Source organism: Peromyscus maniculatus, chromosome 1 (genome assembly GCF_049852395.1).
Source record: "Peromyscus maniculatus bairdii isolate BWxNUB_F1_BW_parent chromosome 1, HU_Pman_BW_mat_3.1, whole genome shotgun sequence".
NCBI classification, from domain to species: Eukaryota; Metazoa; Chordata; class Mammalia; order Rodentia; family Cricetidae; genus Peromyscus; species Peromyscus maniculatus.
The window spans coordinates 186,461,181-186,486,524 of NC_134852.1; the positions used below are offsets into that span (position 1 = coordinate 186,461,181).

General features: G+C 45.0%; 1 pseudogene across 1 annotated transcript in view; it reads left to right on the forward strand.

Moving 5' to 3' along the window:
- LOC102910684 (antiviral innate immune response effector IFIT1-like) overlaps positions 1 to 21,520 on the forward strand; it is a 52,584-nt pseudogene extending 31,064 nt beyond the window's left edge. The window contains exons 2-4 of the transcript XR_013048166.1: positions 6,393 to 6,576; positions 13,359 to 16,342; positions 20,388 to 21,520. The product of XR_013048166.1 is annotated as an antiviral innate immune response effector IFIT1-like (transcript). The remainder of the gene's footprint in view (positions 1 to 6,392; positions 6,577 to 13,358; positions 16,343 to 20,387) is intronic.
- Positions 21,521 to 25,344: the final 3,824 nt, after the last annotated feature.

Genomic DNA, 25,344 nt, shown 5'->3' on the forward strand with positions numbered 1-25,344 from the left:
ACTTTCTGAAAGACTACAATAAGGGTGTGTTGTGGAATATTAGTTGAAGATACGTTACATTTGTTTTTTGTTTTGTTTTGGTTTTGGTTTTTCGAGACAGGGTTTCTCTGTGTTGCTTTGTGCCTTTCCTGGAACTCACTCTGTAGCTCAGGCTGGCCCCGAACTCAGAGATCTGCCTGCCTCTGCCTCCCAGAGTGCTGAGATTAAAGGCATGCACAACCACCATCTGGCAAAAGAAAACATTTAATTGGGGCCAGCTTACAGTTCAGAAGTTTAGTACTTTGGTGTCATGGCAGGAAGCATGACAGCTTGAGAAAGACATGGTGCTGGAAAAGAACTGAGAGTTCTACATCAGATGGGCAGGCAGCAGGAAGAGAATGCCATCCTGAGTCTGGCTCCAGCATCTGAGACCTCAAAACCCACCCTCCGTAACACATTTCCTCAAACAAGGCCACACCTACTCCAATAAGCCCACACCTCCTAATAGTGGCACTCCCTATGGGCCCCTGGGGGGCATTTTTATTCAAACCACCACATTATACTCCCCTGACCCCCATAGCCTTCTAGCCATATCATAATGCAAAACTATATTCAGCCCAACCTCAAAAGTCCCCATAGTCTATAACAATCTCAAACTTGTTTAAAAGTTCAAAGTCTCTTCTGAGACTCATTCAGTCTCTCAACTGTAATCCCTTGTAAAATCAAAATGAAAAAGCAGATCACATACTTCCAACATACAATGTACAGGATATACATTATCATTCCAAAAGAAAGAAAAGGGAGCATAGTGAGGAAATACTAAACCAAAGCAAGACCAAAAACCAGCTGAGCAAAATCTAAAGTCTGCATCTCCGTGTGTGATGGCAGAGTGCTCTTCAGATCGCCAACTCCTTTCAGCTTTGTTGACTGAAACACATTTATTTTTCTTGGGCCCATTATTGTGATGGTGGGAAGTATATTGGTTTGCAGGCAGACACAGTGCTGGGGAAGGAACTGAGAGCTCTACATCTGGATCAGCAGGCAACAGGAAGAAAATGACACGCTGGCCCTGGCTTGAGCATCTGAGACCTCAAAGCCTGTCCCCAGTGACACACCTCCTCCAACAAGGCCACATTTCCTAATAGTGGCACTCCCTTTGGGCCTCTGGGGGCCATTTTTATCAAAACCACCACAGGCTTGAGCACAGAGACTGTGGTGGTTTGAATAGGTATGACTCCTATAGACTCGTGTGTTTGAATGCTTGGTCTATAGGGAATGGCACGATCGAGGTGGGAGGGGTGGCTTTGTTGGAATAGGTGTGGCCTTGTCAGAGACAGTATGTCTCTGTGGAGGCAGGCTTTGAGGTCTCAGATGCTCAAGCTATATCCAGTGTGAGACACAGGTCTCTTCTGCTGCCTATGGATCAAGATGTAGAATTGTTAGCTTCTCCAGCACCATGTCTGACTGTACACTGCCCTGATTCCTGCCATGATGATAATGGACTAAACTTCTGAAACGGTAAGCCAGCCCATATTAAATGTTTTTCTTTATAAGAATTGCTGTGGTCATGGTGTCTCTTCACAGCAAAGGAATCCCTAATTAAGACAGGGACTTAGAGAAACAAAGGAAAGCAAATTCCATGTGATACAATGGGAAGAATCTACATTGCTTGTAACTCATTTCCAAGGGCTGGCCTTGATTATACCATTTTCCTGGGGGAATAGAAAGACTTATGTACCCTACATGGAGGATACTGACAGACAAGAGAAATTCCATACAAGTGTGATATGGTGAGTCAATCAACTTTTTGGAGATACTTAGAGAAATTTGAGTGAATTGAGGCAGCTGCATCACCAAAAATACTCCACCCATAGCTCAAAGAGGGGAAGACTTAAGGCAAAGGAAAAGCCTATTTTGAGTTAAAAACCTTATTAAATGGGGTTCTTTCAATCACACTTTAAAAAAAAATTATTAGTGACATTAATTCCCCCAGGTGAGAATAAGACCACTACCACAATTTGAGTCAAATTTGGAGGAAACTTGATTTTATTGGGGTACACCCAAGAGATAACTAGTGACTACCTTCTAAGTCATGTTAAAGAGAGCAGCCCCACATCCAATTATCAGGCCCCTTTCAAGGAGTAAAATCACCAGTGGTTGCAAAGCAGGTTTACAGAAGAGAGACAATGGGGCAATACAGAAATGCAGAAAAATCTCAAAACACAGCCTCTGGTCACCACGAGACTAGGGAGGGTGACTAGAGAGCATCAGGGAGGGTCAGGGAGGGTCAGGGAGGTGAGAGTATTTTCAAAAACAAGTCAAAGTCAAAGGTTGAAGCAGGTCAGGCTCCAGGAAACAGACTTAAAAATAGCATCTCAGCTTCTTTTAGAGTAAATGGAAACTTATTTTTAACAATACAGCAAAATGGGTCCTGTCTTCAAAGGGAGTTAGGCATGTTCCTCATTTCCCCCTTGACTTGTGTTTCCTGTCAAATCTTTGATAAGGAATGTCTTAGTAATGTTGTTGAGCACAAATGATTCTAGAATTGTTTGTCTGACAGGTTGTCACATTAGTAACACATTGGCAGACACAGGGCCCAAATTAGAGGGCCAATGAATGGGGAGAACCATCTTAGCCATATTGGCCAGTCAAAATTTGTTTGAGAGATTTTATTTCTTTATGTAGATCATCAATTTGGTTGTCAATAGTCTGAGAGAAATCAGAGATATTGAAACAGCACATTTCAGTAAATGGCTGACAACCAAGATTACGTTTAAGTAGCAGGTGACCTATAGCAGCTCTATGTGTAGAACAACTGTTTTCAGCTCTCGCATTTCTTGATTAATTTCAGCTAATATTTTTGCTGTAGTAGTAGTAGTTTTTAAAATTGGACAGACTGTTTTAGAAGCCTCTCTTTGTAGTCCAACCACAAGTCCTAGGTAGGTGACAGAACGACTGTGGCAGCAGCTAGAGTGGGGTCTTGTAGTTGTAAGGAATCGTCGCAATTTTCAGGAAGAGCTCTTGCAATTCTGTTAATGGATTGCAAAGATTTGCTGAAGAAAACAGATGTAACATGTTCTATCCTAGATAAACCCTTATATCCTGCAGGGAGTGCAGAATAAATATTATTTTCACAGAAAACAAAGAGTCCATCCTAAAGCCAATTGTTTACAAAGGCGTGATTAAGAGGTGGAACTACAATAAGAAGGGACACTAGTGAAATAAAAATATAGACAAACGAAGAAAAAGACATTATCAACAGGGATATCAGCCACAGCTTTTAAAACACTAATGGGAACATATTCCATTTTTGTCCCAAGTTACCCTTGTATAATTTTCAAGAAACCCCTGTTGCATATACATTTCTTTTTAATAGCCTGGGAATAGAGGGAATCTCCTCTGACACAGAAGGAGTTTTCTAATTGGCTTTTTAGTGCTACATGGACCCAGAGATTATAGTCCACATTATTAATTACATACAGGATTACTCTGGGTATGTTAAGCTCAATTAAAGTGATTAATCAATCTTCCCTTCCCCTTCTTACTTTAGCACACCTGTAATTCATACTATGAGAACCCCTTGAATAATTGATTATGCTGAAATCTGTATTATTGTGTTGGGATTAGTCAGTTAGATTAGTCCATAAGCCGGGTGGTGGTAGCACACGCCTTTAATCCCAGCACTCGGGAGGCAGAGGCAGGAGGATCTTTATGAGTTCGAGGCTAGCCTGGTCTACAGAGCGAGATCCAGGAAAGGCACAAAGCTACACAGAGAAACCCTGTCTCGAAAAACCAATAAATAAATAAATAAATAGATTAGTCCATAACAAGTATCCTCCATCCATCTGGCTAAAAGCTATTTTTTCCCTTCTTTTGTCCAAACTATGGGCCCTGGTGGATAAAAGCAATCCTTTTCATGGAAAGACAATATCAGGGTGTTTCCTATGATAGGGGTACCTTTTATTTCCCCTGTCAAGATGCATTTAAGTTTTGTTTGCATAAGTTGAAAACAATAAAACTTTTAACCATAGGATAATCATGATGAAAATTTCAACAGCAAGAACACAATGTTTAAAGTTATACTAGACAGTTATACCTTAGGAAGTTTGTTTCAGACACTTTGACCTCTGGAGGATGGACTCCTCTTCCAAGGGTTCCTCAGGTGCCTCCTTAAGGTGCCAGTGATGAATCCAGGCAGAAATACCACCAATCTGAAGAGCAGTAGGCAACCAGAGAATCATGATGTAAGGTCCATCTTGAACCTTTCCATGTAGGTTCAAGAACAGTTTTTGTTTGTTTGTTTTTTGTTGTTGTTGTTGGTTTTTTTTTTTTGTTGTTGTTGTTGTTTTGAGATAGGGTGGTTTCTCTGTGTTGTTTTGGTGCCTGTCCTGGATCTCGCTCTGTAGACCTGGCTGGCCTTGAACTCACAGAGATCCACCTGGCTCTGCCTCGAGTGCTGAGATTAAAGGCATGCACCACCACCACCCAGGTGCCAGTCAGTTTTGAAGCAATGGACTAATATAGCATTTCCAGGCTGGAATGGGTGGTCAGGTGGGCAGTACCCAACAGATGAGCAGTCTGGACCTGAGGGAAAATCTTATCCAAGGTTAATTACAATCCTTTTAAGGACTCAGAAATTGGAGTGCGGCAATCTGATAATAGTTCAGCATGTACCCAAGGGATCATGGTTGGTGGTTGCCCAAAGACTATTTTGTATGGGGTGAACTTTTCACAGTAGGAGGTACATCAGACTCTGAGAGGGGCTTAAGGCAAGAGGTCAACCCAGTTAACTCCAGTTTCAAGAATACGTTCAGTTAAAAATCTCCATTACAGTTCTATGTATCCTCTCTATCTTTCTTGAGCTCTGAGGACGATACATTACAATGAAGTTTCCAATTTATGTTAAGAACCTTAGAGAACAATTGAGATAACTTGGCTATGAAGGCTGGGCCATTATCAGAACCCAGAGACACGGGGAAGCCAAATCTGGGAATAATTTTCCATTAATATTTTAGATACCACTTGAACTATTTATTCTTGGGATATAAAGGCCTCTACCCAGCCTGCAACAGTATCAGTAAAGACCAGCAAGTATTTGTAGCTATACAGTCCAGCTTGACTTCCAGGTATTGTACCTTGACTCCATTGACCTGGGGGAAGCATCTTTGCATCTACCTGGACACAGGTCAGACAGTCATCAGAAATGCTCTGAAGTATTTCTCAGTGTCCAGGTAGCCAGACATGAGGGGAGATGAGTTCTGAGATCTTCTTAGGTAAGAGTGCATGGAACAATGCAAAGAAGTTAGTGAGTTTTGGCCCAGTACCTTTGGCATGCAGATTCTTCTGCCAGGCAAGATCCATCATCCACTGTGGCTCTCAAGTCATAATATGACTTGATATCTTCTGGATTGTACTCAGAAAGATCTCTATTAAGGCGGTGGAGTTGTGGCTCAGGGATAGCAGATAGTTCCAGAACAGAATGGGGTTTGGGTTCCTGGAGAGGAGCCTTTTCAACAATTTTTTATATTTGGAGGGATGAAGGATGATATGTATTAGAGGAGACAGGAATAAATGACTAGGTTAAGGAACTAGACACTAACAGTGCTAAGAGAGAAGGTTAACCAAGAAAACCAAGACAACAAACTAACAGACTTGACCTCGGCCTGAACCAATCTGAGCCCCACCTTCTGCAGTTTCCTACACTGGCATTAGCATAGGATAGCATCAAGGCTGTGAATACAGAATTCTTCATGGATTCCATGCTTGGTTGTTACTTATATGGCTGTAACTGGTGGCAAGAGCCCTTTACAAACAGACACCTCAGGAGAAGGTAACAGAAAGCAAGACTCCATGACTATAGGCTCTGGGCAATTGGACTAGTTAATAAAGGGTAAACTCCTAAAGCCTCAGGGAGACTGAGAAACTCTGTGGAGGGAAGAGGACTTGAATGATCACACCTGCAGCAGTTCCTAAGGACAGCCACACACCACAACAGCTGGGATGTTCCCCTTCCAGACTGCGGGGGAACTCAGCTGCAGATGGACTCGTCCATTCCCAAACTTCTCCTCTGCCATGCCATCAAATCCAGGAGTGTGGTCTCAGTTTCAAGGAGACAGTGCAGAACTGCAGTTCTTTTGACTGAAGAACAGTGGTGCTTGTGGAGATGCCAGGCTGGGTCTTTATCTCCACATCACCTCCATCAACATCCTAACAGCATGTCCTGGTGCCAGGGATCTCTCTCTCTGGAGAGCTGAATGAAACTGGCATGTCAGTCTGTTCCAGATCCTTCTCCCCATCAGTTTAGAGGAGAGAGCAGAAGGCGCATCAGAGGAGAGAGCAGAAGGCGCATCCCTGATTGTGTTCAGTTTTCCTGAGGAGAATCCCGCAAGCATTAGTTTCACTTTCTCTTTCAGGTTCCTATTGTGACTATAAAAGCACACACACACACCACAGCTCACAGAGCTGTCTCCCAGCCCTTCTCTGAGAGTCCAGTTGGTGTGCAAGTCCACAAGACAGCAGAGAGTCAAGGCAGGATTCTGAGGAGCCAGTCCTGGTGAGAACCCAGAGAACTGCTGCCACCTTCACAGCAATCATGGGGTAAGGATTTCCCTGCTCTGCAGTTTGAGTGAACCCAGGACACAGACATTTGCTTGTTGCCAGGTCTGAGTGAGTCTGCTTCTGTTCATTTGTTTTGTTCTCTGCCTTCTCTTTCTACTACAGTAAAGGGAACAAGGATGCTAATTTCCCTGAGTGTCCAAGGACTCTGTTTATTGGGTGTGCTGTTTGTAGGGGATGGATGGGTGACAGCAAGCTGGCTTTAGTTTTAAAGGCTGTCTCTCACATGTCGTTGGAAACACCTGGGGAGACTTTAGCATGCTGATCTCACATAGAAAGACAGTTACCAATAGTAACTCCAGGAATGGACAAGTTATCCCCGTACCTACTTAGAGCCCTAAAAGAGAGCGACTGCTCAGAGTGTCCTCCTTCCCATCCCCTGACCCCATTCCCTCATTGTGCTTGGGATGTACCCAGCAGACCCCCAAAGGGCCTCTTGAAATGAGTTTCTGGGCCAGGTGGTTTGTTACCCATCCCCAGCTGGCTTAACCAATGGACAGCACACATTTATTTCAACCACCCATGATTAACAAACAAAAATATGGACATGCAAGTCCTTCTATCAAGAATGATTTAAGATACCAGCCCCCTTCCAAGAAACACAATATACATGGTCATATATTTTATATGCAACTAAATGTACATATGACATATATATTCAATGCATATGCAATATATAGTATACATATTCAAGAAATACTAGGCACTGAGTGGAGTCTTATTTATGTGAATGGCTCTGGTTTTTTTTATGTTTGAAATTGCCATCCAGGTTTAAAGTGTCAGTCAGAACAATTGTTTTGCATTAATTCCTGGGCTTCCTTGAGTATCTCTTGGCTTTGGCAATTATTCTTTAGCCTTTAAATATAGAACCATCTATAGTAAATGATGAGACAGAATACAGAGATCATAGTGGTAGAAAACTGTGAGCCAAAGTAAATAGAGGGCAGAAGGCTGTAGGACCTGTCAGGGGACAGTTAAGCATAGGGTCAGTGATCGAGCTTGCCTGGGTCTATAGTTCCTACCGTCTAGTAGGTGCCTAGGACTGTGGTTTGCAAATGGGTTCCTACAGTGTGAGAAAAGCTGGAGATCTCTAACTGCACAGGGGAATCTGAGCAACCACACACCTGGCTGTTCTCTGTCCCGGTTGCCCATACAGATAGCTGCTGCCTCTGTCCTGCTCAGCTTTCCTGCTGCAAGGAGTTATGCACAAGTGCATGTGCCTCCTTCTTGGGGCACAGGTCCTCAGCAGGATCCTTGTGAACTCCCAACCAGGCAGATCTTCCTGGACAGCTGGTGTTCAGATTTCAGGTGATTTTAGCTGCCCTGCCAATGCCTTTATTTCCCGTAAGGTGTGGGCACAATCTCTAATTCACTGTGCACTGCTGTAGGCAGGGAAAGCAAAGAAAAGAAGGGTTGAATCTGATGCTCCAGGTCATGATTAATCTGCCTACAGATATCTCTCCATCATTTCTAAGTGCTCTGTAAAAGGAGGAATAATCATGCATTTGGTTATTTCGGAGAGAGACAGAGACAGAGAGAAAGAGGCAGAGACCAAGACTGAGAGACTAGAAACGTCTTAAGCTTTTGTCTTTTTCTAGCCTGGCTCATCAAATGTTAGAGGTAAAGAACTGAGTCCAGGCACATTTGCCAAACATTCCCTGGGGGCTCTTTTGAAATATCCAAATATTTGTGTCCAACATCAGTGAAATTGGACCAGAGCCACATGATTAAAAACAGAAATAGAAACATATTCTTAGAAAAGAAAAAGCACTCTGGAAATTAAAATGGACGAGTGAGATAAGGGAGCATTGGGCCATGAGGCTCATGACCACTTACATGGAATGAACCAAGAGCCTTGTCTCTTTCTCCAGGTTGGTACATCAAGGGCTTTTTGAGCATCCTCTGTCCATTACTTGAGGCCAAGGGAAGGAAGGGCTGCAGGTGTTTCTCTGCAAACTGGCTTCCTTTGTGGTCAATGATGCTGCTCTCTTTGTGGTCCCTAATCTCAAGCCACTCTCCATAAGGTCTGAACTGTCATGTAAAAGGAAGGAGGAAGCATGACAATTGCTTCCTTCCATAGGAGGCATAAAATGGTGCAGGTCAGATGCTTCAGTGGGTCAAGGGCTTGCCAAGCAAGCAAGAGGATTATAATCTCAGAGTTTCTGCTGACAGAAGAGAGGGAACCACTTGGCTTTCCTTCTCAAAACATAAACAGGTGGAGACCAGTGCCTGATGCTGTTCTCTGACCTTCATATGCTTGCCTTGGCATTAGCACCCCCTACACAGACAGACAGACAGACAGACACACACACACACACACCACATCACACCACACACTTTAAATGTCACATGAGAACAAAGACTGAGGAAAGAACACAGTTAATTATTGGTAAATATGACTTCTTTGTATGTTTGTTTTTGCTTCCCCTTAATCCTCTTTGATGTATTCTTGCAAATAACTTTTTTTATCTTTGAGAGTATAACTTAATTACATTTTTGAGATTATGATTAAAATTTTCCTCCCTTCCCTTTTATCTTTCTCTTTGAAATCCCCACATATTGCTCTTTTAATTCTGTTTAAAAGCCATGCCTTTTTAAAAATAAATTCATATTGCAATCAATTGTACACATGTACACACAGAGACACAACACGCACACACACACACACACACACACACACACACACACACACACACACACACACACACACAGTTCCTGGCACAGACAGGAAAGACTGCATGACAATAAAGCAGGAATGTGGCCCTCTGCAAGTCAGGAAGAAACACCTCCTAGGTGGAGGGCTATATAGGCAGGCTTTTTGATCTGACATTTATAACTTGCTAGATTAAAAAAAAATAAAGTTTCGCTTGTGTAAGCCAGTGGGTCCCTAGTGACACCCTAGGCAGAAGGCCTCAGGCATTCAAGCAGTGTTTAGTCTCTTGAGTCTTTTTGTAACCCCATCCTCCGTGGTATCTGTGTCTTTTTCTGACAGGGTAGTTATGCTTACACCATAATGTGTTGATTATTTTAGGCTGTAATGAGTCAAATTGTGTTTTTAATTTTGGTTTTATCACTGGAAGGTTCTTAAACATAACATAAAATTTTGGGGTTAAAGACTTCATTTCGAAAATGTCATGTGCCTATATGGATTGCATTGAATCTGTGGTTCTTTGCGTAGTTGTATCCTCTTACTGATAAGCTGAAAACAGGGTACTCTCTTAGGGTACTTAGTCTCATTTTGAAAGAATTTAGTAATGGACTGAAAAGGGGGTTCCAGGATAATTTATTGCAATTTAAATGGAAAGCTCCAGGGCAAACAAGTTGTCAATCTCAGTAGCAGCCCCCATGTTGCAGTAGTGCCCGCGTTACCACCACCCATTCACCATGTCTGAGCAAGGGGCTGTGAATTAAAAAATAGAGACAAGAAACATCAGCCGGGCATTGGTGGTGCACGCCTTTAATCCCAGCACTCAGGAGGCAGAGGCAGGCGGATCTCTGTGAGTTTGAGGCCAGCCTGGGCTACCAAGTGAGCTCCAGGAAAGGCACAAAGCTACACAGAGAAACCCTGTCTCAAAAAACAAAAGAAACAGCAGGTCATTCGCTCCAGCAGAATGCGAAATGCCAATGCCATGTATTGAAAGAGGAAGGAAAGCTTAAATACAGGCTTACAGCACAATGGAGGATCCCTGGAGGGCAGAAGTTCCCTACCTCAGGTTCTTCATTCTAAACTGTTTACACCAAATGCAGGATACTCGAACAAAGAAGGAAACCAGCAGGGAATCAGCATAGGGAGGACATCTGGTCAAGGTGGCAGCTGCCCAAAATGGGGGGCCAGGGCCCTACACCCCCAAAAGGAAAATGGAGAAGAAATGGGGGAAGGGATATGCATGTATATTGTGTTGAGCCTTCTTGACGGACAGCAACAGGTTATACAAGCAAACACATGGCTGGGAGGGGAGCTTTAGAGGAGAAAGAAAGGACAAGTATGGGGGGATGGACAGAATAGTCCTACCTTCCAGGTCAGGGTTCAGAAGGCAGACAGGCTCAGCCCAAATTCATGACAGATGTTAGGCATTGCACTGCTGGGAAAAGACACTCTGGGAAAGAAAATTCATTACCTCATTGAAGGGAGAAGTATTCCTCCTATCTCTTCAATGTGGATGAAGGTAAACTTGACTTTCCAAGGCAGATCATTAGCCAGAACAAGGACCTCCCCAACATGAATAGCTCTTAATGGAGGAACATGGGCAGGTCTCCACCTAGTGGTAGATCTTCTCCCATAGTAGGTGACAGTTTTTCCTTCATGGACCTTTCTTGAGTGAACCATGTGAATGCTGCCCTGCCTCATTAATACAAGTTATCATTCCATTACTTTTAATTTTAATTTCTTTTAAAGAACATTACAGAGTTTAATGTTCATTGGGTATGTACAACTTTTATCCATTACTTTGGCAAAATTGACCCTTCTCCAACTTTCTCCTATATTCTCTGTTGCAGTGCCTGATTCCACAGATTCAGCAACCTTTTGTGTGTCATTTTTCCACCTACATTACATCCTTTAATGACTAATTAAAGAGATAGAGACAAAGTTTACAGTTGCCAAAGGCTAAAAACATGTGGAGCTTAAGGCTACAGGTGTGCCTGTCCAGAGTAGCAGGAACTGGAGGCAGTGGTGATGAAGGAGCCTTCATCAGCTGATGAATGTCAGTTCCAGTGCTTAGATCATTAAGGGGAAGAATGACAGTTGTCCATGTGTTGTTGCAACCACCTCAGTTTCCTCACTTGTTCTCCTACTGTACTTGTATAAGATGTACATAGTGAAAAACCCGGTGAAGGAGAAAGCTGAGTTTTGCACTGACTGGGAAGCTTTCCATGAATCTATACTCTTTAGAGGTAAAGGAGGAAAACACTATTCTGACCAAACATCACATCATTTCAGTCATGGTCCTTTTCCTGTTGCATGCACTACATGATCCTCCAGTCAATAAGGTTTAGATAAGTTCTGCATTGAAAACTTGTCAAATGAAAAGAAAGAGGATTTGAGTTGGACAGAAGGTTTCTAGACTAAGGTGAATTTTAATTCAGGACTCAGTGTGCCAAAGCTCACAGTCACACAAAACTTCCATTGAGTCAATGGTGGTTTTATGTTCCGATCTTACAGTATTGAAAAACTGATGTTAATGCTCCACAGAAGGAGGTTTCCAAAAGATTTATTGTGGGATTGTAAGTGGGAACTTCACTGAAAGAAAGAAGACAAAGTTCCTTTTGTACAGCAGTTCTCAATTATGTGCCACCATCCATCTGGGAGACACATATCAGATATTTATATTATGATTCAGAACAGTAGCAAAATTACAGTTATGAAATGGCAATGAAATAATTTCAAGTTTGGCAGTCACCACAAGTTGCTTACCTGTATTAAAGGGCTGCAGCATTACGAAGGTTGACAACTACTATGGTCTAGTAAAATTGGGACCTGGAAGAGAGAGTCCATCAATGGTCGCTATTGCATTGTTCATAACATTCATGAATGTAGGCATGAGGTATAGGTGAGCTAACCTGACCAATTGACTGATCCATGACGTATCTAGATGGCTGTTTGTTTCCATTAGCCTACCCTTATGGGCACAATGCCAGTGTGCTCAGTTATGGGTAAGACCTAAGAGGACAGCATACCTGTATTCTTCTATTCTTGGCATGGCCAGGTGAAAAACAAAGACAGCTGCTTTAAGCACGATGGCATCTCGAGTTTCTGGAAGAGACACTTACCAACAGGACCAAGGGCCTTTTTGCCTTCTGAGCTCTGATAAATCTCAAAGCTTCTTGTTTTCGGGTCCCTACCCTAAACCTGAGTGACTAGAATCTATAGGTTGTTCTCAATACTGATAGGAAAGTAGGAAGCTCTAATAGAGTTTTTAACACATACCACATGCTACACATTTATAGGCTCACTATATTCTCATAGTCTTGTATAGAAAATACTAAGGTTATTCCAATATCACTGATGGATACAGTGTGATACTCAGGCATGTGTGAGACAGACATGGGAAGCACTTGTACTGCTCTATAGGGAAACAAGAAAATGCATGAAGTTTGTATAAGTGTCTTTAAAATGCAGGGATTCCTTGTAACCATAGTAAGGGAGAGTGAAGTTGAGTCATTATCTAGAAGCCCCTCACCTAAATAGACAAGAATAAAAGGTCCAGAGAACACTCATGTGTCTAGTGTCACAAGGCAAAGAGCATGATCATTTCTTTTGAGTCAGCCTAGAGGAGAACATGATACCAGTTCCTTGTTTGTGTCAGAGATGAGAAGGGCAGACCCTGCAATGACTTTTGCTCAACAGTGAGTGTTTACCACAAAGACAGGTCCCATTTATGTCAGCTTAGGTGGCATGTACTTGTACACATAGTCCAAAGATATAAGGAATGGGGAACAGTTTTTTAGAGTTCCCAACCTCAGGGAAAAAGTCTGGCACGTATGTTTGTGTGCCTGTATCTGTGTGGCATGTCCAGTCTTAACTGAAAGGATTAACTTACAACCTAAGAGTGTAAGTACAAGTACATGTACATGCATGTACAAAGAGTCTCTGGCAGTTCAAATAAATGGAGCTGGGGGTTTGATATAAAAACAAGTCAAGAAATTTTAAAGGAATGAGATGTCACACTTCAAAGAAATAAGCAAGAATGTCGTGAAATGTGTTTTGCTTCGTGTCAATTTCTGTTCATTTTTCACATAACAAATCACCTGCTTCCTTCTCACAGAGAGAATGCTGGTGGTGATCAGATCAAGGAGAATCTGATTCAGCTGAGTTGTCACTTCACATGGGGGCTGCTGTTTGAAGACATTGACATACCTGATTTGGAAATGAGGATCTCAGATGAGGTTGCGTTCCTAGACATCAAGGACACATTAGGAATGTTCAACCTCCGGGCCTATGTGAGACACCTGAAAGGCCAGCATGAGGAAGCCCTGCACAGCTTGAAAGAAGCAGAAGCCTTGATCCAGAGAGAGCAGTTGGACAAGAGAAGCCTGGTGACCTGGGGCAACTGTGCCTGGGTGCATTACCACATGGGCAGCCTGGCAGAAGCCCAGACCTACCTGGACAAGGTGGAGAACACATGCAAGGAATTGGGCAGTCCCTTCCGCTATAGTATAGAGTGTGCTGAGATGGACTGTGAGCAAGGCTGGGCCTTGCTGAAGTGTGGAAGACAGAATTATAAACGAGCCATGGCCTGCTTTGCAAAGGCTCTGGAATTGGAGCCTGAAAACCCTGAATACAACATTGGCTATGCTATTGTAGCCTATCGCCAAGACTGTGATGACAATAATATATCTCTAGCACCCCTAAGGAAGGCTGTCAGGTTAAATCCAGAAGATCCATTTATTAAAGTTTATCTTGCGCTGAAGCTTCAGGTCTTAGGAGAAGCAGCTGAAGCAGAAACACACATTGAAGAAGCCCGCAGTAGCACTTCCTGCCAACACTATACATTTCGATCTATAGCCAAGTATTACTGAAGGAAAGGCTGCATAGACAAGGCTCTCCCTCTGCTACACAGGGCCTTGCAGGCATCACCTGCCTCTGGCTACCTGCATTACCAACTAGGGCTCTGCTACAAGCAACAAATGATTCCATTGCTGGCATCTAGAAACAAGCAGCCCAGAAGTCAGAGTGATGTGCAGGAATTGGCACAACAGGCCATTTGTGAATTTCAAGAGACTGTGCAACTCAGGCCCACATTTGAGATGGCTTATGTTTGCATGGCAGAAGTTCAGGCAGAAATCGGCCAACATGAAGAAGCAGAGGCAAATTTCCAGAAGGTGCTGAACATGAAGAATCTTGAGCAGATAATAGAGCAGGATATTCATTTCCGCTATGGCCGTTACCAACAATTTCATCAGAAATCAGAAGACAGGGCGATCACCCACTACTTAAAAGGTTTGAAAATAGAAGAAAAGACCTTTGTCTGGAGGAAACTACTCACAGCTTTGGAGAAAGTGGCCACAAGACGTGTTCACCAGAATGTTCAACTGAAGGAGAGCATGAGCTTGCTCGGGTTAGTCCACAAACTGAAGGGGGACAAGGAGGAGGCCCTGCAGTTCTATGAGAAGGCTCTGAGGCTCACTGGGGGAGTGAACCCTGAGTTCTGAATGCAGCTCACCTGTGTGAAGTGAATGTACTTGTAACTGAGGGTTCCCAGCCTCCTTCCTGATTTCTTTCTCCAGAATTGCATGGCTTGCTAAAATGCCAAGTGTCATGGTGATAGAGATTCACAATACACCCCCATGTCCGGCGTACCTAGACACTTCCACCTAGCCATTTCTGGGTCAAAATAGCTATTTCCAGGTCAAAATGTCTCACATGACCAGGACCTGGTAGTTTTGCATGGTTGCGTAAAGCACGCATCACAACCATGTGATCTATGTGCATGTGTGGAGTAGCCACATGGCCCTGTGTGTGCAGGAGCGGGCCAGCCTTTATAAGCTGGCACCATATTCCCGGCTCCATCTCTCTTTATTCATGTGTCTTTCCCACAGGCCTGAGCACATCTATCTCTCTCTCTCTCTCTCTCTCTCTCTCTCTCTCTCTCTCTCTCTCTCTTATCTTATCTTAATAAAACTCTTGTTAGTGGATTCTGTCGTGTTTCGTGACATTTCCTCATAGGGTAAGACTGCTACAAATAACTAACACATGGTCCACAGGAATATGAAGTAGAATTCCAGCTATATGTAATAAAGCTATACCTTGAAGGGTCAAGAAATCCTTCAAGAGGGAATTCATTTATTGGGGAATATTTGGTGTTATCAGTTTTTAATATTCAGCTCTTTCTTGCTATGAATTTCTTGTGCTCATATTTTCCCCAAGAACAGTATGTATGGACATATATGCTCAAAGCACTTGGATAAGGTCACATAGACAAGGCTTTCTGCCTCCAGACTTCCTGCTCCCTTTTTAGCATTTGAACTAGGTATCTGCCTTTTGCAAACATCTCCTTTAGCTACATCCAAAGATAGGGCCAGCTCCCAACAAAGCATCCAAGAACAAGAGAGGAATAGCTGGAAACCCGAAGCCCCTGAATTAAGGTGAAGCATCCTTTTGGAGACAGAGCCTAGCCTCTAAGCCAATTCCTGGCTCCTAGGTGCATAGCTTTGCTTCTTGTGCAAATCAAGCTAAGATCTCCCCTCCTCCTACAGCCCTAGAACAACTTCTTAGAACAAAAGGTTTTCTTCTTACCAGGTGCTTCAAGCTGTGATGCAGATTGACTGTCTATCAGTACTCTTCCCCTGCCTTGTCAGAAAAACTGACATAGGAAAATAGAGGCAGTTTTATTTTAGTGACTTATAGATGTTTTTACCCAAACACCTGTAAGTTTGTAGTTTGAGCACATTTATGATAGACTTGTAATGTTTTCACCCAACCATATATGAGGATATATTTCTAGCACATAAATTCCTTTTCTGATTTATTCCAGCCCTTATCTAACTCCACCTTTATTCACTGCCACTTTGTGTTGCAAGGGAAGTTAACCAGGAGATTTCGGGCGGGGACCTTGCAATTCTTCTATCGTGTTGTAAACATGAGGTGTTGCTGTTTTTAGGGAGATATAGACTGGTGCCCCCAAGTGAACCAGGCAGCATTATGGTGGCAGATGAATAAACCAGCTGGACAAAAGAGCTCCATGTATTTCAATTCATTTCCCGCCCTTAGTAGCGTCTCTTCTGGGCCCCTGGGAAGGAAATTAAAGAGGCTGTGAAGGGTTCACAACGCGGCTACATTTACTGGGCGGACACTTCCGCCTAGCCATTTCCGCATCAAAAAAGCGTCTTCCATAGCTAGGATACCCTGTTGTCCCGGATATCTCCGCCTAGCAAGTTCCGGGCCAAGGGGTCTCGCGTGATCAGAGTCCCGTGCCATTGCATGGTGATGTAAGCGCGCAACATGACCATGTAGCGACGTGACCTGGCCACGCCCCCAGCCGGTTTTAAAAGTCCGGCGCGATATCCCCCATCTCTCTTCTCCACGCACGTGTCTTTCCCACAGGCCTGCACTTTCTGTCCTTTGTTTCTGATTAAACTCTATAAGCGGATTCTGTCGTGTTTCATGACGTTTCCTTGCAAAGGGTAAGAACACAACGCAGACAAAAACCTAACATTCTGGTGCCGAAACCCGGGAATCTGCTCCTTACGCGACAGACCGCTCTCCATTAGCCTGAATCGCATCCGAGTCCCATCCAACACCGACCGGATTGGTGAGTGCCCCCGCTTTCGGCCAGCGTAAACGGTTTCCTACACCTGTGTGTTCGGCGCCTCACACGTGTTCTTGAGACCGGGGGAACCCCCGACCACGGTCTTCATTGGCTGCGGTCGGCCCCTATCGCTGGCCAACTGGCCCAACTTTTCCAGCCGTCTCCCACGCCTGCAGCCTGAGATATTTTTCGCGTTGGGGGCCACCGTCGGGTGCGCCCCTGTAAATCTACGTGAGTGGACACGTCCATCTCCTTGACGGAGGAACAAACGTTGTCTGGACTCCCGGGGAGTCCTTTCCTCACCGTGGAGGGGGCCCCTGCTTCTTTGGCTGACGAGCCTAGGAGCAGCCTGTGCCTGAAATCTGTCCTAGACTCTGGGGACGCCTGAGGTCTTGGCTCCGGATTACGTTTATTTTTATTTTTATTTTTATATTCATTTTTATTTTTTTTATTTTTCTGCCTCTACTACAGACATGGGAAACAAGGCTTCCAACTCTGTTACTCCTTCCTCTCCATTGGGCTGTCTTGTTGAAGCTTTAAAACCTCTCAGTTTAATGCCTCACATAAAGATTTCTAACCTAACTCGTTTATGTTAAAAAAAAAAAAAATGAGGTGGCCAAAGTATGCTTTAAAAAAATAAAAAAGGGCCGCTAAGCGGCTCCTTAGATCCCGATGTTTTGCGGGAGCTATCCAATTACTGTCAGCGTTCAGGCAAATGGAAAGAGTTGCTTTCTTCTCTCTCAACGCTAAACTGTCTCTTCTCGTCTCCTTCTCTCCTGCTCATATGCTCCTAGCTATACGTAAACCAGAGGATTCTCTGACTCCGAAATTTCTGACTCTAGATCTTGCTAAGGAACCAATAATTAAAATTCATGTTCCATCCACTCTCTCAGATAAAAAGTAAGCTGGGTTCTTATACGTCTAATTCTGCTTCCTTCATTAAACAATTTCAATATATAACTCAATCTTATAGTCTCACCTTTCATGATACTTTCTAATAATTTACTCCCGGAGGAGCGCAGGCGGGTATGGGGACAGGCTAGGACACAACGCAGAGAGCAGGCTAGGACCCACGCAAACGAAATTCAGAGCGGCCCACCAAGGCTCTACTTCAGTTCACCAGCTTAGACCCGGAGAGCCCTGAGGGCAGGCAGCTGTTAATGACCCACTTTGTCTCTCAGAGCTTCCCCGACATTAGAGACAAACTTAAACGTTTGGAGAATGGCCCACTGACTCCACAAGCGGACATGCTGGCGGTAGCTTTTAAGGTGTACCATGGTAGAGATGAAAAAGCCCATAGAAGGAGCTGCCAGATGCTGGCAAGCACTGTCCGACCGGCTCCCCGAAAGCCGTCTGGTTCCTGTTACAAGTGCGGGAGAGAAGGCCACTGGGCACGGGCGTGCACCAACGGCACACGAAAGGCACCAGCAAAGCCTTGTCCGAAATGCCACAAGAGGGGTCACTGGTCAGCTGACTGTCCTGATGTCCCAAGCGACACAGGAACGCCAGATGAGGATGAATGTGACAACGACCCTCCGGCTGACTTTGTAGGCGTGGCCTACAGCCACTCCCATCTCACACAGGGAACCAAGGGTAGTGATCAAAGTTAATGGGCACCCCATCTCGTTCCTTTTGGACACCGGAGCTACCTACTCTGTCCTGAGAGAGTTTTGGGGGCCCACCTCTCCTTCTCGTCTCCCTATTGTCGGGGTTGGGGGACAGCCTTATCTGCCTCAACAGACACCGCCACTTAATTGTATTTTCAGAGGCATCCCTCTCACACACACATTCTTAGTGGTGCCAAGCTGCCCTGTACCTTTAATGGGGAGGGATCTCCTAGCTAAGATAGGGGCGTCCATTTCTTTCGCCCCACACATGTGCCTCATCCCAGACGCGCCAGTGGCTCCCCTCCTCCTCCTCCTAGCCACTAACTCTACAGACTCCAAATATGCTTTTCATATCCTCCTGTCCCACGCTGCTATTTGGAGGGAGCATGGACTTCTCACAGCAAAAGGAGGATCCATGTCTCAGGCCATATAATGACCATGCAGCAGGAAAAGTTAAATATCTCCTCAGACCAGTTCTAACACCAGGTCTTTTTTTTCCAAGCCTCCAGCTGTTCCAGACAGTCTGTTAACCCCTCTTTTATGTCATCTAAGGTCTATGGACTGTTCACTGCCTCAGCCATGTGACAATCCTTGCCCATCTCCAATACACATTGGGGATCAGGTTCTTCTTTCCCCTCCGGGTCAGCGTCCTACACCCCTTTCCCCTAAGTGGCAGGGACCCTTCAAAGTAATTCTTGTAACCCCTACAGCTGCTAAACTCGAGGGCTTTCCTCACTGGGTCCACCTGTCTCACCTAAAACCTTTTATCTCACCTCCATCCCAGAAGAATCTCTCTTCATATACAGTGAAACAAACAGGGCCTCTCACTCTCAAGCTCCAGAGGACATCAGGATCCCCTGCTTTGCCGCCAATTCCAGAGGAATAAGGTACCACCCCTTCCTTTTCCAACCAGGGCCACACAGAGCCGGAGGCAAAAAGGACCATCAAAAATATCCAGGCGGTAAGGAATAATGTAATACAATAATTTATCATTGTTCAATACTCAGCAACTGATCACCTGTGTTTCCCAAGTGTTAACCTAATAAGGAGAACAGGTGTCTTAAGTAAACTACCAAAGCAGGTGCCTTAAAAGAATTACCTCTAATGAGGCTTGTCTCAGATAGGAATTAAGCAGAGTACTAAGACCAGATCTACCTCAGGTAAATGTCACATGCCTCTATCTGGGCAGGCCAAATCTACCTCAGACAAATGCCAACTCCAAAACAAAATAATAATGATTCTTTCTCTCTAAGCTCTCTCTATGTCAACAGTATCTTGTTAAATGGGAGGCCCCCAGCCACGACACAGGAGCTCCCCAGCACCAGCACGGATGGACAGCCGCGGAACCAGGAGAAGACAGAACGTCGTTCCAGGACCCCCATCATCATTCCCGGACTTCACAAGATACCCTTCACACCCCCCCCCCAAGAGCCAACCGACGCCCACTATTCAGCTGGAAGCAGTCTTTGAGAGAAACGTCGCCCCCACACCCAGTCAACCACAATTTTTCTTTTTTTAAAAGTAAAAGAGTCGGGAATGAAGGGTTCACAACGCGGCTACATTTACTGGGCGGACACTTCCGCCTAGCCATTTCCGCATCAAAAAAGCGTCTTCCGTAGCTAGGATACCCTGTTGTCCCGGATATCTCCGCCTAGCAAGTTCCGGGCCAAGGGGTCTCGCGTGATCAGAGTCCCGTGCCATTGCATGGTGATGTAAGCGCGCAACATGACCATGTAGCGACGTGACCTGGCCACGCCCCCAGCCGGTTTTAAAAGTCCGGCGCGATATCCCCCATCTCTCTTCTCCACGCACGTGTCTTTCCCACAGGCCTGCACTTTCTGTCCTTTGTTTCTGATTAAACTCTATAAGCGGATTCTGTCGTGTTTCGTGACGTTTCCTTGCACAGGGTAAGAACACAACGCAGACAAAAACCTAACAGGCTGGAACTCAAAATTTCTGATAGCCAAGTAGCACAAAGCATTTGCTCCTGCCACCGCTTGGTTGTCCCTCACTGTCACTGTACTGTCTGAAGAAACTTCCATCCCCACTGTACCGGCATACTTAGTGACCATGACAGACCCCAGCTCTCTGCCCTCTTTTGAACTGTGGAATCACAGGAACTCTTTTTCTTATGTCTGTGTCTTGAGAACAAAAATCTTCCATCCTCTGCCTGCCAGTGTCCTGGACAGAGAAGTCTTCTGCAAGGAAGCTTTCACTTTAGGTCACGAGAAACTCTTCTTTGTCTTGTACGATACAATCTCAGAGCAAAGAATATGAGCAAAGGGAGAGTTTAAAAAAATGAGAGGTCTCACTTTACTGCAGAATTGTTCACAGCTAATAAGAGTCTTAAGTTTGGGGAAAGTCAAGCAAAGGAAACTTGCCAGGACCTTACAGACAGAAGATGATATTGTTGTGCCCAGATCGTGACCCCCAGAGAGACCACCAAAGACGAGCATGCCGGAATGCAAAAGCAAGGTTTAATTCTGGATATACAAGCCTAGGCAGGGACTTCGTCCAATACATTCAACGCAGTGGAGGCTGGAGGAAGTGCCCGCCTGTCTGTAAGCTCAGTTTTTAAAGGGAAAAATCACAAGGTTGCATCATTTAGGGGTGCTAGTGCGGGTACAATTCTGACTGGCTCGCTTCTAGGGGATTTCTAGAAATCATGGCTTAATCTTACTTTTAAGGGAGTGGTGGCCCGCCACCATTGCTCATTGGCTGCCCTCAGGTGGGGGCATTTTTATAGTCAGTTACCCTAGAAACCAGGGTTGGAACATTCTGTAGTCCAGCAGTCATTACCTTGTGACTACCTTGTGACTCTGTACTTTTACACTTCCTGGTTTCTGGAATCTGGACTGACTTGTTTCAGTAACTATTGGCCCATTCCTAGAAGGAGAAATCTTAGGCCTTAGTTTTTGGGTGAAAGCATTTTGGTCTTACTTCTAGGATGGCTCATTTTGGTCTCACAATATGAGGAGCTTTGTCCAGTTTTTCTGTGCTATTAATAGTGTGTTATATGTGATGTTTCCCCCTCAGCTAAAATATATTCAGTAAAATTCCTTGAATCACAAAGTCTTCCAGTGTAATTTGTTGATAGAATGGAAAGGGTATCCCTTCAGTGTCCTCAAGAAGGCTTGGGATAGCAGAATCAACTAACAGAAGTCTAGTGGCAGGAAGGAAAGAAAGTTGTGCATATAAACCCCTGTAAGGGGTCTGTGTAAAGATGAAGGTTATTTCATTCTCCACATAATAGGATAGTAAGGGTGACTGATGCTGCCTTGTTACCTGACAGCTGCTGTTTGTCATTGTAAATTATGTTGCTAGAGATGGGCTCAGAGTTCATTTATCTGACACTTGGGAACATACAGCTGATATTTTTAATAGATGTTTCTTTGATAAGCCAAAAACATGTTTATTACATTCAAGCAAAAGAAAAATGTAGTGAAAACTCTCAAGATTCATAATGCTGCACCCTAATTCTCTCAATCAATGCAGAGGAAAGTAACTGATGGGTGTTGCTGGAGAGCTTCTCTCCAGGCCCCATCAAGCCCTGCAGTCCCACAACCCACATATAAAATAAACACAAACTGTATGGCTGTGGCAGGCTTCTTGCTAACTGTTCTTATATCTTAAATTGACCCATTTTTATAAATCTATACCTTGCCATGTGGCTCGTAACTTACCAGCATCTTCACATGCTGCTTGTCATGGTGGTGGGGAAGAAAAGTAGACAGGAGAGGGAAATATTGGGAGACAGCAGGAGGTCATGCAGTTTGGTTCACAATCCAGGGTCTGGGAACTTGGCAGACTTTTCTCTTCCAGGAGAGCATTTTCACACTTGCCCAAGGGACACACCTTTACAAGGTTTTTCAAGGGATGATATGTGGGTCAGACACTGGATGTTTCAACACCTGGGTGTCCTGTTGTGACTAAGCCTTATCCCCTTCACTTACCTCCATGAGAGTTGTAGTCTATAGGGTCTAAACTAGAGAACATAAACATTTAATTTTCTCCCCTTGATTAAAGTGTCCTGTGGTTCCTAGGTCCTGGGCTCAGCAAGCCCAGCATGCACCCATGTGCTCTGTGTCTGCTGACCCACACTGCCCATGCTCAGGAGCACTTCCCCATCCTCTGCATCTCCTCTCTCCTTGTTCCTGCTGTTTAGCTGTCCTGTCAGCTCTTTTGGGTTTTCTTTGCTCTTCCTTATCCCCTCTTAGTATAACCACCCTTTTGTTATCCCAGTCTTCTCATTCACACAAGTGCATGGTGATATGGATTCACAACATACCCCCATGGTTGTGCATGCATGGTTGCACATGCCCGGCAGACCTAGTCACTTCCGCCTAGCCATTTCCGGGTCAAAACACCTAGTATGACTAGGACCCCATGGTTTTGCCTGGTTGCGTAAAGCGCACAGCGCAACCATGTGATCTGCACGCATGCGTGGAATAGCCACATTGGGCCTGTGTGTGCAGGCGCGGCCCAGCCTTCATAAGCCGGCGCCATGATTCCCGGCTCCATCTTTATTCACGAGTCTTTCCACAGGCCTGTGTACCTCTCTCTCTTTACCTTATTTTAATAAAGGCTCTACTTACACCCAGAAAGCCCTGAGGACAGACAGCTCCTAATGACCCACTTTGTCTCACAGAGCTTCCCCAACATTAGGGCTAAACTTAAACGTTTAGAGAACGGCCCTCTGACCCCACAGGCAGATGTGCTGGCGACAGCATTTAAGGTGTACCATGGGAGAGATGAGAAGGCCCAGAAAAGGAACTGCCAGATGCTGGCAAACACCATCCGACCTGCTCCCTGAAAGCCATTTGGTCCCTGTTTCAAGTGCGGGAAAGAAGGCCACTGGGCCCAGGCTTGCATCACCGTCCCATGAAGGGCACAGACAGGGCCTTGTCCAAAATGTTGCCAAAAGGGTCACTGGTCAACTGACTGTCCTATGTCCCAAGTGACATAGGAACGCCAGATGAAGACCACCCTCTGGCTGACTTTCTGGGCATGGTCTACAGTGATGACTGACACTGCTCAGTTTCTGCCCCGGCCACTCCCATCTCACACAGGGAACCTAGGGTAGTAATAAAAGTAAATGGGCACCCCATCTCGTTCCTTTTGGACACCGGAGCCACCTACTCTGTCCTGAGAGAGTTTTGGGGGCCTACCTCTCCTTCTCACCTCCCTATTGTTGGGGTTGGGGGAAAGCCTTATCTACCTCATCAGACACTACCACTCAATTGCATTTTCAGAGGCATCCCTCTCACACACACATTCTTAGTGGTGCCAAGCTGCCTGGTACCTTTAATGGGAAGGGATGTTCTAGCCAAGGTAGGAGTGTCCATTTCTTTCGCTCCGCACATTCGCCTCACCCCAGATGCGTCAGCAGCTTGTCTCCTTCTTCTATCCACTCACTCTACTGACTCTAACAGATATTTTCCCTTGCCAGCCTCTCAGGTAGACCCAAAAGTCTGGGATACCCAGAACCCTTCTATCGCTAGGCACCATCAGCCTATTACTATCCAGCTACAGGATCCTACCAGATGTATCACCCAAGCTCAGTACCCTCTCTCACTCCAGAGCTTAAGAGGACTTAAGCCTATCCTTTCTGACCTTCTCAGGAAAAAGCTGCTCCACCCAACCTCTTCAGCTTTTAACACTCTCATACTTGCAGTTAAAAAGTCTAATGGAACTTACCACCTGATTCAAGACCTCCGGCTCATTAACTCTGCAGTGGTCCCCCTCCATCCTGTAGTGCCTAACCCTTATACTCTGCTGTCCACTATCCCTTCAGGAACCTCTCACTTCTCAGTTCTAGATCTCAAAGACGCCTTCTTTTCTATCCCTCTCAGTCCTCAGTCTCAAAATATCTTTGCTTTTACCTGGACTGACCCTGACACTCACCTGTCCACACAGCTGACCTGGACTGTTCTGCCACAGGGATTCAGAGACAGTCTACACCCATTTGGTCAGGCTCTGGCCTCTGACCTGCTTTTTCTGTCTCTCCCCGGCTCTAAACTAATGCAGTATGTAGATGATATTTTACTCTGTAGCCCATCCTTACAGGTTAGCCAAACTAACACCTCTGCTCTCCTAAATTTCTTATCCAGCCGAGGTTACAGGGTATCTCCTTCTAAAGTTCAGCTGTCAACTCCCCAGGTCACCTATTTGGGTTTAACTATTACTCCAACCCACAAGGCTATTACTGTAGACAGAAAGCATCTAATCCAGTCTCTTACAGTCCCTTCTACTAAACAGGAGATTCTGTCCTTCCTAAGAATAGCTGGCTTCCTACAGTCTTGGGTTCCATCTTTTTCTCTCCTTGCTTGCCCCTTATATGAGGCAGCTCAGGGCTCACCACATGAGCCCCTCCTCCATTCTGACACTAAGCCTTTCCAGAAGCTTCAACAGGCTCTTCTTCAGGCCCCAGTGCTTCACCTTCTAAACTTAACCCGTCCCTTCTCCCTCTATGTAGCAGAGAAGGAGGGATTTGCCCTGGGAACTCCAGGACATCAGCTGGGACCCTCCTTTGCACCTATAGCCTGCCCCGCCTGCAGGGCTACAACGGGTACTCGATCACCCTAAGAAGGGAATGTAGGGACAGGAGATACAAAGGAAATACACCAAGTCTAGATTCTGATCAAAGTGCAACTTTATTTTTCTCCAGAAGGGTTTATATAGTTCCTGCAGGGTGGGGGGAGCAAGAAGCTGTCATCTGCATAAGGTGGGGCAAGCTAACAGGATGTTTGTATAGGATGTTTACAGGGTGAGAGGGTCAAGGGCTCTGACTCAATGTCCTGTTGCTAGGCAACCTGATTGTAAGCTGATCTAGTTCCCTGTATCGGGGGTCTGTTGTAGTGGGTAGCCATTCCAGCTTGGATCTGGAAGCTTCAACC